The sequence below is a fragment of the Poecilia reticulata genome, linkage group LG5 (assembly GCF_000633615.1).
Source record: "Poecilia reticulata strain Guanapo linkage group LG5, Guppy_female_1.0+MT, whole genome shotgun sequence".
NCBI lineage: Eukaryota > Metazoa > Chordata > Actinopteri > Cyprinodontiformes > Poeciliidae > Poecilia > Poecilia reticulata.
The window spans coordinates 5,528,216-5,543,948 of NC_024335.1; the positions used below are offsets into that span (position 1 = coordinate 5,528,216).

At 39.0% G+C, this 15,733-nt stretch overlaps 1 protein-coding gene across 1 annotated transcript in view; it reads right to left on the reverse strand.

The window, feature by feature from the left end:
• cacna2d2a (calcium channel, voltage-dependent, alpha 2/delta subunit 2a) overlaps positions 1-15,733 on the reverse strand; it is a 290,040-nt gene extending 274,307 nt beyond the window's left edge. Inside the window, exon 1 of the mRNA XM_008408670.2 lies at positions 15,542-15,733. The gene's annotated coding sequence lies outside the window, so the exon portion shown is untranslated. The remainder of the gene's footprint in view (positions 1-15,541) is intronic.

Here is a 15,733-nt window from a genome sequence, read left to right on the forward strand (position 1 = left end):
TGGGTTTACCTCGTAAACTATATTGCAGATCTTTGTGAACATATGCTACTGTGCATGTGTTAAGCCATTAGAGGATGAAATAATGCTAAAAATATACAACCGCTTGCCGTCCATGAGGGAAAGTGATAAATATGATGTATGTCTGCACATCTTGTGCCGTCAGCTGGTCACTAATGGACCAGTAAACAGGCTGACGGGAAGAGGCAGGAGACAATCAAGCCAATGTCTCTTTCTTTCCCTGCTGTTGACTGTGTTCATGGTTCGCTTCAAATCAGTAGTCCTATTATGGATAATGTGCCTTATACCTCTTATCTGGGTCTCCTGAGCAATGACCCAGCTAATGCTAAATGGGTGTCTTAAGCTGTAGTTAATATCTCCATGTAACATTAGCAGCAGCCTTATTAGATAACACTATTAATGCTGGAGGGATGATGAGAATGGATGGTATCAAAACAACCAAATGTTCACGTGTCTCTTCTGGATTCGAAAAAATAAAAAGGTAAAGAGGAAAACCGGCCTCTGTTCAATGAGGTTTGACCACATCGAGGTGTACGCCTGTTTTGTGTTTGTGTATTGTTGTGCGAGCGTGAGTGATGCAGCAAATTGTCCATTTGCAGTATATCCGATGGGCTCAGGGATGTCATTAGTCACAGCGTGCTCGTTTTCATTAAATGGCCCAGTCGCCATGGCAGCCCCACAAAGGCCAACCTCCTCCCCGCCAGAGCAACAAGAGTGACAGGCCAATTAGAGCGGGGCACCGTGACACGCAGTATGCTGTGATTACAGCTCCGAGGAGACGGCAGCCGGGCAGGAGGGGGGGAAGGATACACTGACGACGGTCCCAACGCGATCCATCTCCAAACAAACACGATGAGCCCTGACCCCGGAGGTCAGGCCTGCTCGGAGGACGCCATATCTTCATCCCGCCATTACATGTGGCACCTGCCATCGAGCGCAGCTAGCAGCGGCTGTTCAAGCTACACCATCCAGAAGGCTTCAGGCTAGCATCAAACAAACGTCAGCCTGTCCGGCAATGTTCTGTGCTGAAGATCTCTATCGCCTCGCAACGCAGAATACCACACACATCTCCTAATCCCCTGCAAGCATCCATGTTTTGTGGAGAGCGTGTGACAGTTAGGTGTCAAGAGACGCAGCAGGGGAGTGAAGCGGGGCTCTAATCTTGGTGATGATGAGAGTATAATGGAAAAAGAAAGCATGACACAAAGTATGGCATTGAATCTGTCAGCCTCTCTGAAAAACACATTCAAGATATAACAGTCATTATGCCAAACCCAAACAATGGAGACTCATCACCGTAATGTGAAAAACATGGCTTCTACTTTTAAGCAGAATAAACTTTTTAAAAAGCATATCCCACCTTAGCTCCAATCGTCACCAAACTGTAGTGACGATTTGTCACCCGTTACGGAGTTTAACTTGAGACTTTATGGATGCAAATACGCTTTGAATTAACATGCTTGACATTTTGCTTTACACTTAATGTCTGGTTTACATTCAAAGTCTGTGGAGGCGAGTCAGATGCGTCAAAAATCGCTCTAGCAATTGTTTCCCGTTGCTGGCCTATTTGTCAGATGCGTTGGATGCTCTTGAGCCGCAACAGGTCATCGACGCGCCTCCGTATAGACTTAAATGTAAACCAGATGAGCCTGACGCGCAAAATGCGTTTGGTGTGAACGCACCATTAAATTTACAAAGCAGGCCCAAATATTGAACTCTGGAGCAATGGACGAAGGTCATGTGGTCTGATGAATCCATATTTTCTCCTCCACCCAGTGGAGGCAATGCTTTGACCTCTGGTTGCTGCCATTTGTCAGATTCAAGTTCAGCAACATTATGTGCCCAAAGAATGAGGTCGGCTTCCAAACACCTTTTTGTTTTTATCTGACATTAAGATTTGTTTGTGAATCATTTCAATGTGATACAACAGGATATTTTTACAGCACTAAAGTTTCTTTACCATTAAGAGGCTGTGCTGTAATCTGCTTCAATCTAGCTCACAGTGATTTTTTTATTGATTTTAGCTGTTAGTTAAATTATATAGTTACAAGAGTAACTATATAATTTAAATAGTTACTATTTTTTCAAAACGTTGCTATTTTTTTTCTGTAAAAGGTACTGAAGAGTTAGTTTTAAAAAAAATATTCCAAAGATGACGGTAATGCTTTGATAGTGTGTGATTTTTACTCAGTTTTCCCAAAGTGATGATTTTAAGCTTATTCAGTCGAGTTCTGGCCCAGATTTACCCACGGCTCATATTTTAATCAAGTTTTACTCAACAGATGGTTTGCTAGGCTGAACCATGTTGGCATTGGGAAAATATTTAGAAAAAGGGCAAACATTTTTAAATATTACTTGGCCGCCCACTAGATAAACCATCCTTCCAACACATTTCTTCAAACCATCTTTACTGGATCAACAGACTGGACTCTTTAAATTTTAACTCTAGCCAATATTCTCCCAAGAAATTACAAACATATGGCAAAGAAAAGGCATTAGTGTTGTAAACATTGCTGAATTGGCTTTTCTTCCAATGAAAAAAAATGTTTCCAGCTCTGATCAAACAGGTTTTATAATAACACCTAAACACCCACATGTATCTGCAAGGTCAGGACAGGTTTTCTCACGGTTGGGTGAATTTCTGCAGAGTACAAGCTGTGCTTCCATATCAATCTGTTTTTAAAGACTTGTTTATGTTTTGGAGATTTTGAATAAATTCTGAATAAATAAAACTAAGAAGTAAAAAAAAAAATTTGAATTGGAAGTTTATGAAAAGTAAATACTCCACTGCATATCAAGATGAAGGTCTGATGAATATCTTCTTTTAAAATCCTGTTGTTTTTTTTCACCATAACAGTGCTAAACTACTGAACTGGATCTGGTCCTACAAAACCAAATAAAAGGAGTAGATTCCTTCTTTAAAGAAAAAAAAGAAACCAACAGAGGAAAGACACTGAATATAGAAATATTGCCATTTGAGAAAAATGAGTTTGCATCATTTTTCAAGCTGTGTTCTCTGTAAAAGTCCAACTTCCTGGTAAGAAACATGAACTGGGATGCCCTTGAAAGTCTGATTTCCCATTGAGAAACTGGAAGCAACTCCAACTACCCCGAGTTACAACTTTTATGGACGACTTTGTGTTTCAATATGGCCGCTTCTCGCATAAACAGTTGTAAGCCGTTTACGCGAGAAGCATGGTTATTTTACAAGACACACATGTAAGAGTGCGTCAAAAATCAATGTTACATGCAGAGCCTGCAACTATAAACAGAACCCATTAAAAGTGATGTTAAAAATGTTTGTAAGTGGTATGAAAAGCAATGCTTATAGGCATCGCCATGTTGAAATTCTTGGGGGATTCTGACAGATTTAAAGCTACCAACAATCGGCGCCAAGGGCTCTCTGACCTTAATGCATACTAAAGGATATTTGGTAATTGAACAATTAAAATAGACAATTTTAAGTGTTTTTAGAGGAAACTAAGTATTTACAATTTGGGGCGGCTGTGGTCATTAACCTCTGCAATAACCAGGAATCCTGGGTTTTAGGTGGAAATCTTGTTTTGAAAACGTGTGTCATTTAAAGGCATTCAGTTCAGGAGACTCTGGAAAATTGTGCATAGAAAAACAGCCACAGCGTTCGCCTTCAAAGCAATTTTAGTTTCTACTTTTTGTGTTTCTTCACATTGTTTATTTAGGATCTTTTCTGGCATAATCACATTTTGAAGACCAACAAGCCTTCCAGCAACTAAAGTCCAGTAAAAAAATAAAATAAAATAGTGGTTAAAAGTACAATGTGAATTAATTTCAGGTACTGGCAATTCTTAAGGTGAGACATAAATGCAGTTTTTATAATGTATAGTTAATTCAATGTCCTAATACAGCTAGAAATACAAGAACAGACATTTTTTTCAATGCAGTTACTGTCAATCATGGCTTAGACAGAGCTATCTTCATCAAGGGATTAAAATGAAAGATTAAAATGTGACCAGCTTCAGCTTGAATAACATGCATCACAGTTGTCAAAACAAACAAAAAATAGATTTCCAAGCATGTTTACATACGTATGCAGAGATCTAGGAAAGTACAGCAGCCGCAGGGCATTTTTACAGCAAAAAGAATAGAGTTAAATACCAATTAAGGATTTTTTTTCCCTGTGAACCTCATTGGAAAAATCAGAAAAAGGGAAGAAGAAAAGAACATTCTGTCAGGGCAGATCGAGCCATTAGCCTCTCTCACTGTACATCTTTTATGTTTCAGACAAAATGGTTCACTGCCTTCTGACAATAAAAACCACGGGTAGAAAAAAAACCCATAATTTTCTCCAGGCGGTTCTCTGCGCCATTGCTAGCTTCGGCATGAAGAGCCTCACAATAAGCTGGAAATTCACATTCTGGCCTCACATTTTGTATGAATTGCATCTCTAATTGTATGTAAATATGCTGGGATCCTTTCATCTTGCAGAGGCGGTTATGATAGGGAAGAGCAGACAGGCTGCGACAAACTAATGATTTAATTGTTGGCGCGCCGAGAAAAACATTGCAAAGACATCAAGTTATTCATCTTGTTGTCAAACAAAATTACATCCAAGTGCAGAGGTACGTCTGCAGCTGAAGGAACAATTCAGCTTTTCTCTTTATGGATTCCCCTGAGACTCAATACAAAATCAATAAAGTATTTCTTCATTTTAACAAAAATTATCTGTTTAGATATCACCATGTCAAACATTTGTAGATCTTTAAATTTTACACCTGATGTTTGTGAGGAATAAACATCTGATTCATTTGTTAAAAGGGGACAGACAATGCATGCTTTGGTACTTCCAGATGTTTTTTTTAATAAATTTATGTTTTTGTTTGTACGGAAAATAAGTCGTTTCAAAAACCGCCTGATTGTTGAGTCATATTCTACTGGCCCTGCACCGTTACCTAGCAACCCCGGCTGAGTCCAGCCCATCACCTAGCAACACTAGCAGAGCTGCAGCACATTTGGTCAGCAGGTCTTACCACTGTATGAGCTGTACAATGGCTGCTGGAAAAGACAAGTGCTTTGATTTTGACTTACCATCCAGAAACCACTACAGCATAATTGTTGGTTGTGCAGGAGGCTCTACTTCTGCTTTTCTAAGATGTACAGTTTTATAATTGTGCATCTGTTTGCAGCCTTTTTCACATGCGAGTGTAAATGTTGTTTGGGGGCGTGGCCAGCAGCAGCTCATTTGGATTTAAAGAGACAAGGGACCCTAAAACATCTTCTTGTGAAAGGAGCTCAAAATAGGAAGAACTGAGCAGAATAAAATCTCATTATCTAAGAATGACTATGTCCAAAAAAAAATTTAATGAACATGTTTTATATAGCTCATAGGTCATCTTTTATTGAGTCAACTAACAATATTGTTTTACCTACTTTGTCCTTTTTCTGCGTTGGGTTTAAAATGTAAGATGGGAGCAGAGGGTGAGAGACGAGACATGAGGCTCTAATTGGCATAAAAATCAGAGCAGAAAAGCAAAACCATAAGAACCGTGAAGTGTGAGTTATAAAAGAAAGAAAGATAGATGCATGAGTGCCAATAGAGGACAGGAGTTTTTCTGGAGTTTTGAAAAATAAAGAGCAAAAGTATGAAGGGGAAGACTGAAAGAGAGAACGAGGGAGAGGACGCCGTCTGAAGGGTTAAGGGCGACGGTGGAGTCTATGAGACGGCACCAAAGCCACAGGAGCAGCAGAGAAAAGCTGTTAACGGGAGCTCACCGTCCCTTAATCGATTGTGAACAGTGCTGCAGAGCACAGCCAATCCCGAGAGCTCCTGCAGACTTCTCTGGGTTACAGCACTTACACGCTGTCTGCCGCCTGATCAGGGAGACGTCGCAGGGAAAGCAGAGTGAAAAAGACAGAAAAAGAAGAAAAAAACAAAGAAATAAGGATGGAGGGCTGTGATTGTGAAGGAAAGGGAACAGGGGGCTTTGAAGATTTAGTTTTCATCTTTGCGACCTTGAAAGTCTTCACAGGCAGATGTAAATGTGGAATTAAGATTCTGTAAAGTGTCTCTTCTTGCGCTTCATTTATGTATTCCTACATTATTTTTCTGTTTCTACTTTAGATCATGAGGACCTGCTTCTGTTCTGCATGTGGCTGGTTCTAAAGCAGAATCTGATTTGGGTCTGCTCTTCCTTTTAAAAGTGATTCCTTGCTTCCTTGAACAAGTTTGAATACTTCTACAGACTGTACGAAACATTTTCTTGCACGAAATCATTCTTGGGTAAAGAGATTTCTGCCTGTTTTGAGATGTTTTAGGGTCCCTCGTCACTTTAAATCCAAACAAGCTTCTGCTGGCCACGCCCCCAACTCAACGTTTACACTCGCATGTCAAAATGGCTGCAAACAGATGAGCAATTATACAACCGTAGATCCTTGAAAAGCAGAAGTGGAGCCTCCTGCACAACCAACAAGAACACAACGAGCGGCTGTGCAGCGCATACACAAGCATGATTGACAGCACTAGGACTGTTCTCCTGGCTCTTATTGGTTGTTTTTCCAGATTATTTGTCTCATACAGTCAGGACATAATGAATTTTAACAAATACATAAAAAAACATTAAAGTTACATGCAATACTGAAACTTTTACATACGAGATCATCATCACTTTCAGAGTTTTAAGTATCTAGTGGTTTTTTGTATTGTTTATCTCAAACATTTATGTGTGGGAAAAAAAAACTAAATCAGAAGAAATCTATAAAGTGTTAAAGCTTCTGTCAGCAGCAAAATGAAAGATGTGGTCTGCGAATGACTGAATGTTCCTTTACAGTAGAAACCCAGTGGGCTGGGTCATGTTGTTTGGACAAAGAAAGAAGCACTAATATTAATGTGGCGAAGCCAAATTATGGAAACCATTCTGTTATGAATTTCTAAAGAATGTTTTCCCTACATTTCAAATGAATGAATGACTAAATTACACCAACCTTCCTCTTTCTTCCTTTTGTTATTTCAGCAGAATAATGATTGATTGGACTTTTGCTGCAGCACCTGGCATGGAGGCCCCCCTGGGTCAGAGAGATGCTGATTGCCTTGACCAGCGCTATAGTGCTGCTGCTCCTGGTGTTTCTTTGTGTGATCCTGCATTTTTGTCCTTTTTTAATCTTTGGACTGTTATTAGATTTAGCCCTTTTCTTCTCCCTGCCTCTTTTGTTCCTCTCCATGTCTTTCGAGGTATGACCCCATTTTGGTTCACAAGGTAGAAATGAAGAGTTTTACCCCCCTGTGCACGGCTTGTGTTGTCCTGAATAATTATACCAATTTACCAATTAAATAATCAAAGTTTGGAATAGCACCAGGCTTCACCTGCAGTTATCCGACAAGATTCACAAAATATATCGGGTTGATTTTCTTCATACATCTACCCAATCTATTTAATAACGTTAGAAATCCAGTTTCCCCTTTGAGGTGAATTATATTCTCTTTGTTCTCTGTAAAAGCAGAACAGTTGTATCTGATTGGCTTGATAGTGTGAAAAAGAAGATTTATAATGGGAGTAATGTGAGATTATTGAGAAGAAGAATCCAGGTCAGGTAAAAAAGAAAATCTGATTTTACATTAATCTTTGATGGTTGCATTCAGTGGTGGGATTTCGTTCCTAAAAGCTCGAAGGTTGCATGTTCAAATCCTGATCAGCGTCTTTCCGTGTCGGGTTTACTTGCTTTCCCTTTGGAGGGATTTCCTCCATGTCTTTGTTTTCGCCTCTTGTTCAAAAACATGCATCCTAAGTTCACTGGCAGTTTTGTATTTATGTATCCGAGTGGTAAAACGCTGCACTTTATAAGGTAATCCTGAGCCCACCTCCATGCACAGCACTGAGCAGACACAGAAAATTAATGGACGAATTATACATGATAGGTTTTTCTTGTTTTGCATTTTATTTAACAAGTTGTTTAAAATTTCTAGAACAGGGGTGTCCAAAGTGTGGTCTGGGGCCCATTTGTAGTCCATTGAATGGTACAAGTTTGGTTTTCCTGTGGAAACTTTTGTAATTTTTCAAATTTAATTATTACCGGAAAGTGAGTGTTGTGGTGCATTCATGCTCAAATGTGTTTTGAGCATTGAGTCTGGTTTATATTCAAAGTCTATGTGGAGGTGCAACGCAGCACGTTTCATGCATCTAGCAGCGGTGCAATTTTACTGCCCAACACGATAAATCAATTAATCGCACGATATCAACCTCATTTTAATGATCGGCTTTAATGTCTCTTCCTCCCTTTTTTCTTTCTGTTGATGACACTTAATGAAAAAAGGCTCAACTCTGGTGCCTCCACTGACCCTCCCTTCCTCATTTTCTTAGTCTAATGTGCCATGTGGTGTCCAGCCACATGGGCACAAAATAATTTCTACAATTCAGTTAACTAATTTTAAAATTAGGCATTAATCTACTAAAATCTACCTGTGATGCATGTGGCTAGATTCAGCGTAAAGTCCTGACTGAATGAAAATCATTGTAACCTATTTATGTCACGTTAACAAAGAACAGCTGAAAACTTAACGGGTTTATCAACTGCGGTAGCAATTTGGCTCCAACTCCTCTCCTTGTCATTTCTATATCCTTTGCACGGAATGTTGAATAAAAATTAATGTTTCCACATATCATCTCCAATGTCCGTTGGATTTTGGGTTGCGCCGTTTCAGCTGTTTGAGATTCCCCGCTGTAATTTCCCCTCAGAAAGCACGGAGGAGAATCCGCGCTTTCTGATTGGCTTCCTGTCACATTCAACAGGCTGCGTTAAGCTCCCAGTCGGGGAAAAAACCCCGATTTAGATCGGAGCGGCCACGACGATCCAGACTGCCGGATGACCGGTTACGAAATCACCAGCGACAATCTTAGATCGGGCAACAATCTAAGATTATCGTAAGGGGAAAATAGGGGCAAAAAATCGTGTAGTGTGAACTATTGCATTAGGTGGTAGAATGTGCCCGTCTTCTCCATTTAAATCTAGTGATTACTGAAGGGCAATATAGTATACAGACTTTATAATCTGCACTCTTTTGGTTGAATGCAGCATTTATTTCCACTTTTGCTTTATGTTGTTAAGTTTTTATTCAAGTACGTCTTTTGTTAATGGAGACTGAGAATCCATTTGTTTTTTGGTTGTTTTGTTTATTTAGTTGATCAGTTCCAGTGTTGTGTTCTATAAAGTGTATCTATTGCAGGAAACTGCATCCATTATTAGTCATTTCCATTAAATCAGTGTCAAAAGGTCTTGAAACAATATTGTTTATCACAATTTTTTTTTTTAGACAATTGCTCAGCAAAATTTGTTATTGTGACAGGCCTACGCCTAAGACACGCCTAAGACGTGAAACGCTAGGTGTAGAGCAAAATGTGAAGTGTCTGCTTTCAAAGTAAACACACGACAAACCTGAAGCATCGGACACATTTTTTATGTGCGTAACACGTTGGTTTCTCCAAAAGTATTTTTATTTTAATTTCATACTAAGTAAGGCTATAAGCATCAAGCAACTTCGTACACATACAAAAAAAAGACAAATAGACATTAATCTATTAAACTTTTAAGTTTTTAAATAAAGTTCTCATGTGGCATATGGTCCAAAACCAGCACTGCTGGCAAAAGTCCAATAAGATCTTACAAAATAACTTGTTAAATAAAAAATTTTAAAAACTTTACAACAATAAAGTGCAGCCGGTTCTAATATTGTTTTATCAGGTAAAAGGTTTGATTTTGATTAATAGCTTCTACAACGATGCTACATAGTTTACATCTTGTTATTCATTAAACAAGTAAAAATCTTAACACCAAGTATATCCCTTAAAAAACATAAAACATGGAGGCTCTTAATTCTTTTCCCCGTCATGTTTCTAGCATAAAAGACACATTTTCTCTGTTCTTTCTTACAGTAAACATCAGGTTTTAAACACAAAACCTCTGTTGCTATTCTTAGATGAGAAATCCCATTATTCCTGCTTGACTGGTTTCACCTGTCAGTGAATAATTTCCTGGTAATCATCGGCAGGAAACGGGAGATGGCTGCCAGATTGAAACATCAGGCTCTGTGTTGATAACATAAAAGAACATACAAGGAGGCTTTCACCACGAATCCGAGGAGGGAAGGAACATTCTCCATCACATTCATTTAGCTCCTTTAATTTTAATTTCAAGTCATACGATCCCAAGTCTACATAAACCTGTTAGCTAGTTAGTCAAGTGAATCAACGGCTACACCTACACAAGAAATGTCCTGCCAGCTGATTTTGGCAATGCAGCTCATTTGTTTTCCCAAGTTAGGCAGATTTTTCACCTTAAGCATAAACCAGGACTCAAATCTTCTCTCATTTTGAAACATTTTCTTCAAAAAAACAAAAACTAAAATGACGCCATTTCTTTGTGTTGCTCCGCCTAAAATCTAAATGTTTGCGTGCCGTTTTTGCTCGGTGCCGTGGCAGTGATTTGGCAAAGTGGCAAGAACTCAAATAGTCAAAGGCTAATGCAAACAGTTTTTTAAGAGCAAACAGAGTGCTGGTCAAGGTCAGGCAGTCAACAGCCAGAGCTGCCCCTTTAAATGTCAGTTGTCTAGGAAACAGCTGCAGAAATGGAGTATTTGGACAGTGGCTAAGCCTCCGTTTAGCGATGCCCAAGAACAACAGCATGCCGAGCCAATGTCACCCTCAGAAAGCTGCAATTGGAGCAAACTGGGATCTGGGAAACCATAAAAAAGGAGAGAAGTCACCTGATGGTATAATCCACATTTGAAGTATGACTCATAACAGATGTGAAAAATTTAAAATCATGCCGAGATGGTTTGAAAAGCAACTGGCTACAACAGGTTTAGATCAGCTACATTTTTTATTAGATTTTTTAAGAACCACCATCACCTAAAATCCACTAATCCACCTATCAGAGGTTGATTTTATCCTGAAAGATGAAGTGCAGCATTTACAGCGATAAAGGAGAAGTACAATCTGGTGACCTCGCCCTGAAATACCGGCACAAAACCAGAACCACGGAGCAGAGTTTCTCACTGCGTCTTGCTTCGGAAACTCTATTCACTGCTGCCCCCTGCTGTGACCACAAAGGCCAATCTGGGCATTAATGGATCAAAAATGACAAACACTTTGACCTGACATGATAGATGTTATTCTCTCCTGAAATTTACTTGAGCTGGGAGACAATTTCCTCAAGTTTTAGGAGCAAAACTTGAGGAAAAATGGGAACTTTGTCACCAGTGACAGAAATGTGAGACAATAAAGAAAGTCAATTTAAAGCTGGCAGAAAGGAGAAAGCTCATATCGACTGAATATATTATGAGACACTACATCAAATACCTCTTCTGCTTTTATAGAAGCAGCCAGGAAAAAATGCAAATAATCAGAAATCTGTAAAAAATAAAAGCACAAAGAGCTTCACTTCATGAAAGTCAAATAGGTTTTTAGGCAGGGCTTTCATTTATTGTTTGATTTCTGGGGGGAAAAAAATCTGTATTGTGAACAACCATTTCTGTCTTTTTAGTTTCAAAAAGCTGCAAGTTTATCTCTAGCATAAATCATGTTTACACAAACGAGGTTGGTCATTTTAATCAATGTTCACCTTTTTTAATCTACTTTTTTTTTTAAATATATCCAAATTAAATACTTTATTATAATCGGAGTGATATAATAGCCTGAATCTAGTTTTACAGCAATAAATATATTGCAATATATGGGTCTATATCTCCATATCCCATATATATCTCCATATAGACCCCACAAACTTAAATGAAGTGATTTTTAGAAATATATCTTTACAATAGGTAGCATTTTATATTTCACAGAGAGAGACCCGCTCTAAAACACCAAATAAATTTAAAAAAATTAATATAATTAACTGCAGGGTCGGAAATTAGTGTGATACGTTTAAATTAATTGTTTTACTAGTAGTTCACTTGAAGAATAGCTCTACTTTCTATTAAGCATATTTTACTTTCCCGTCTTGAAATGCATGTTCTCTTGTCTTTCCTACTTTGAGAAATGGTTAAAAGAAATTGGGCTTGTGTAACAATATACTGACAGTCAAGGGAAACAGGAAGTAACTGAATAAACATTTCAAAACAATAAAAAAAAACGGCATTCAGGTTAAAATATGCTGCAGTTGAATTTATTTTTAATAAAGTTGCTAGAGGTGTAGAAATTTGTGGCAATGGAGATTATGTAAATATTTTTAAAGATGGTATTTTATGTTCCAAGTCAAACTAAAAGTTGCATTTTCCTCCATTTTGAGTGAGAGCATGCAACTGCAACAAATGATTAATTCATTCTGGGGTTTTTATGCCCGTTTTCCAGGGGTGCCAATTAGTTTTGAGGTTAAAAAATAAATGATGGAGAGCGATTTCGCACGTTTGATGCTGAGGAAACATTTAGCGATTCTAAGACGGAGAATCACATCCCTGCAGCTGCTTTCTTAAATTTAACATGCTTTGTGTAATTCAGATTTCCATTTGTCTATCAAAGTTGACATCAAGGACATCCTCTGATCTCTGTAGTTTAGGCAAGTAGCTGGCATTGTCAGCTTCATAACTCATGAGCTGCGATGACATATATACATGTCAGCAGTTCTGCAAACAGATCTGCATTTATTTACAGCAGCTACATCTGTCTTTCCTCCCTGCAGCCTCTTCTACATTCTTCTATCGCAGCATTTAAGCAGGAAAAAAAAGAAGAGAGCAGCTCAAACATGTCAGACAGATTTTTTTATGAGGATCCTCTCTGTGTCATGTTTCTTTGCATCAAGTGTCAGCTCCTCTTGAGCACAGGGTGACCCAGCTCCACTTCTCCACCCTCAGCTGATTAATTAGGGCCAGGGAGACGTGGATCCAGAGAGACAGATCAGATCCTTGAAACTCTGTGGCATGTCTTTGTGCTGGTGTTGCTGAACTGTGGAGGCAAGATAGCCGGTGGGCACGACTCGGATGGGGACCTTTCAAAACCAATCGCGTGGTGTTGGTCCCCATCCCGGCCCGGCCGCGCCATCAGAGCAGATAACGTGCTCCACTAAAGGTTACGACTCACTATGACATTTCTCTTGAGCCCAAGAAAACCCTGATTGCTGAGGACTAATCTTAATTCATGCAAGAGCGCATTTGTTTGAATTTGTACCTCCTGTGCAGCGACATAAAGACACCTCATTTATTTTTCTTTACAATAAAAGTTAACTAAATGAGCAGATACAGTTGGGAAATAAAAACTAGAAGAGACAATTTGTCTGGGATTCTCAGAGGAACAATGACTACTGATAGCTTACGCCTAATCTGAGGTGGGTAAAGTACCCTAAAATTGTACTTACGCAAGAGTAGCACTACTTCAACATATTTTTACTCAAGTAAAAGTAAAAAAAAAAAAAAAGAAGTAAAAACTCGAGTAAAAATAGTATTTGGCAAAAAGTAAAATGATCAATCATTGAATATTTAAAAATGACCCCATCAGACAGACCAAAATATAAAGTTAAGTGGAAATTTTGGCATTTTGAGGATGAAAATGACAATAATTCATTTAAGTAACAGAAAATATCAAAATCAGGCAAAAGAAAATTTTTCCAAATCAGTTTCTTTCAATGATAAACGTATGAAACTTTAACAAAAAACTGCAAGTCTGTGTCTGGAGCATTTTTGGGTAAAACATTTCATTCAGTTGGTACAAAAAAAATCAAGACATTTTACTATAGTAAGAGTAGCGATACTTCATAATAAAATTATTCAAATAAAAATAAAAAGTACAGTATAGTAAAAATACTCCTAAAAGCACATTTTTTGCCAAAAATAAATAAAGTTACTCAAGTAAATGAAACTAGTTACCACCCAGCTCTGCAGGTAATATTAGAAGTTTATTGATCTTTGAGAGTAGAGTGGATCCTGGGGGGAAAACAAACTTCCTTACCACTTTTTACTGTTAACTTTAAATGATTATTACCAATAAAACGTCCATTTGTGCTTTAAATGCATCTCTTTGTGTCTGTGGCCAATTGTCCTAAAATAATTATGCTAAAGGTTCATTTAGCATTACCAAAGTTTAAAGCACATGTGTCAAACCCAAGGCCCGCGGGCCACATGTGGCCCGCCATGTCATTTTATGTGGCCCTCCCGGCGTTTTATAGGCCCATGATCGACTTAAAATAGGTTTTGAGCATGAATTGACTACAAACTACATCTCCCTTAATGCATTCCGATTGTTACCAGCCAACATTACGGCTTCTCGCCACTAGAGAGCAGCAGAGTCACCTCAAGCTGCTTATTGATTTTACCAGCGAATAAAACAGACCTCGACAAGCTAACATCAAAATCTCCAAGAAAAAAAAAGTCGATTTACAAGTAAGACTGTGAATGAAGATGTGTGTGAGCAGATAAATGCATCTACATTTTTCTCCGTAGTGACAAAAACCACTGACTGTGGCCTCAATAACTTTTAATAAATTAAGCGGCTTCACTTAAATTAGCATCACTTCACCCGCTGGGGTCTGAACGCACTTCCTCCTGGTCCTCATCTGCAGAAAAATCTGCGCTAATTCATCAGTCAGTTGGATCTGTCTGATCCAAACAGATCAACTGAACTCTGTGAGTGTTTTACCCTGTGCGCGGTCCGGTGTGCGCTTTTTCCAGAWTTTTTTTTTTTTTTTGCTTCTCCGAAACGGACAGATGTCACGTCTGCAGCGCTCCTCCAGAACGCCGCTCTCCTGGGTAACGTGCACCAAGAAGGCTCCATTTGTTAAATCTTCTGGACGAGTTATTTCCAGCGGGTTTTAATTCTTCGTAGCGGCGGAGCCGCGTCCGCAGTGGTTGAGCAGCGGACTGCGCATGTTACAGTCTAATTAACTTCTGCGTCGTCATTTATTTCCTCAAGATAAACTTCCGGCTCCTCAAATGGATTAACACAAAGTTGCATTCTCTTTAGTTTTCTCTGGTCTGTAATGGAGACTTGAATTTAACGCGCCATTTCAACCAAAGGTTTTGAATGCGCTTCCTAACCAGACGCTCCAAAGCGTTATTCAATAATATGAGGTGTTGTTTAATTTATTTTTAACAATGTATTTTCATACATTTATGCTAGGGCTGCCTAAGTCTAGTTTTCCAGAGCTACATCTGCAACTTTAGATGCGTTCCTTCTCTAACACACCTGAATCATTGACTCATTATAAGCCTCTACAGAACTGAGTTGCCGCTAATGAGGGAAGTCAACCTTTTGTCTGGGGTGTGTTTTAGCAGGGATGCATCTAAAGGTTGCAGCCTGGAGGACTGGACCTGGGAGCTCCTGATTTGTACCGTCAATGTGGCCCGTTGAGGGAGGCCAATATGCTGAAGTGGCCCTCGGTGAAATTGAGTTTCACACCCCTGGTTTAAAGGTTTTTTCTGCGCTTTAAGAAAGCCAGTTCAGTGTCTAGCAATTTCACTATAAGTGTGCCAACAAGGTAAAATTTTTACAGCAACCTATTCGATACACTATTGACTACCAGCGTCACGGTTTTGGTTATTTTTAGAAACATTTGAAAATACTCTTACCGCTAATGAAGTGAGAGCTCCGTCGTTGATTCGCTAGCCACAGTCGTCTATGCTTCGTAGCAAAGTTTGCTCACCTTCACAGAGGTCAATTAAAACTTCTCTTTACTGTTTTGTCGCCTTTGTGTTTACATCCTTGAATCCAACAGTATCCAACCGTTTTCTTCAGTCCGATCAATGCAGTGGAAAGCAGCC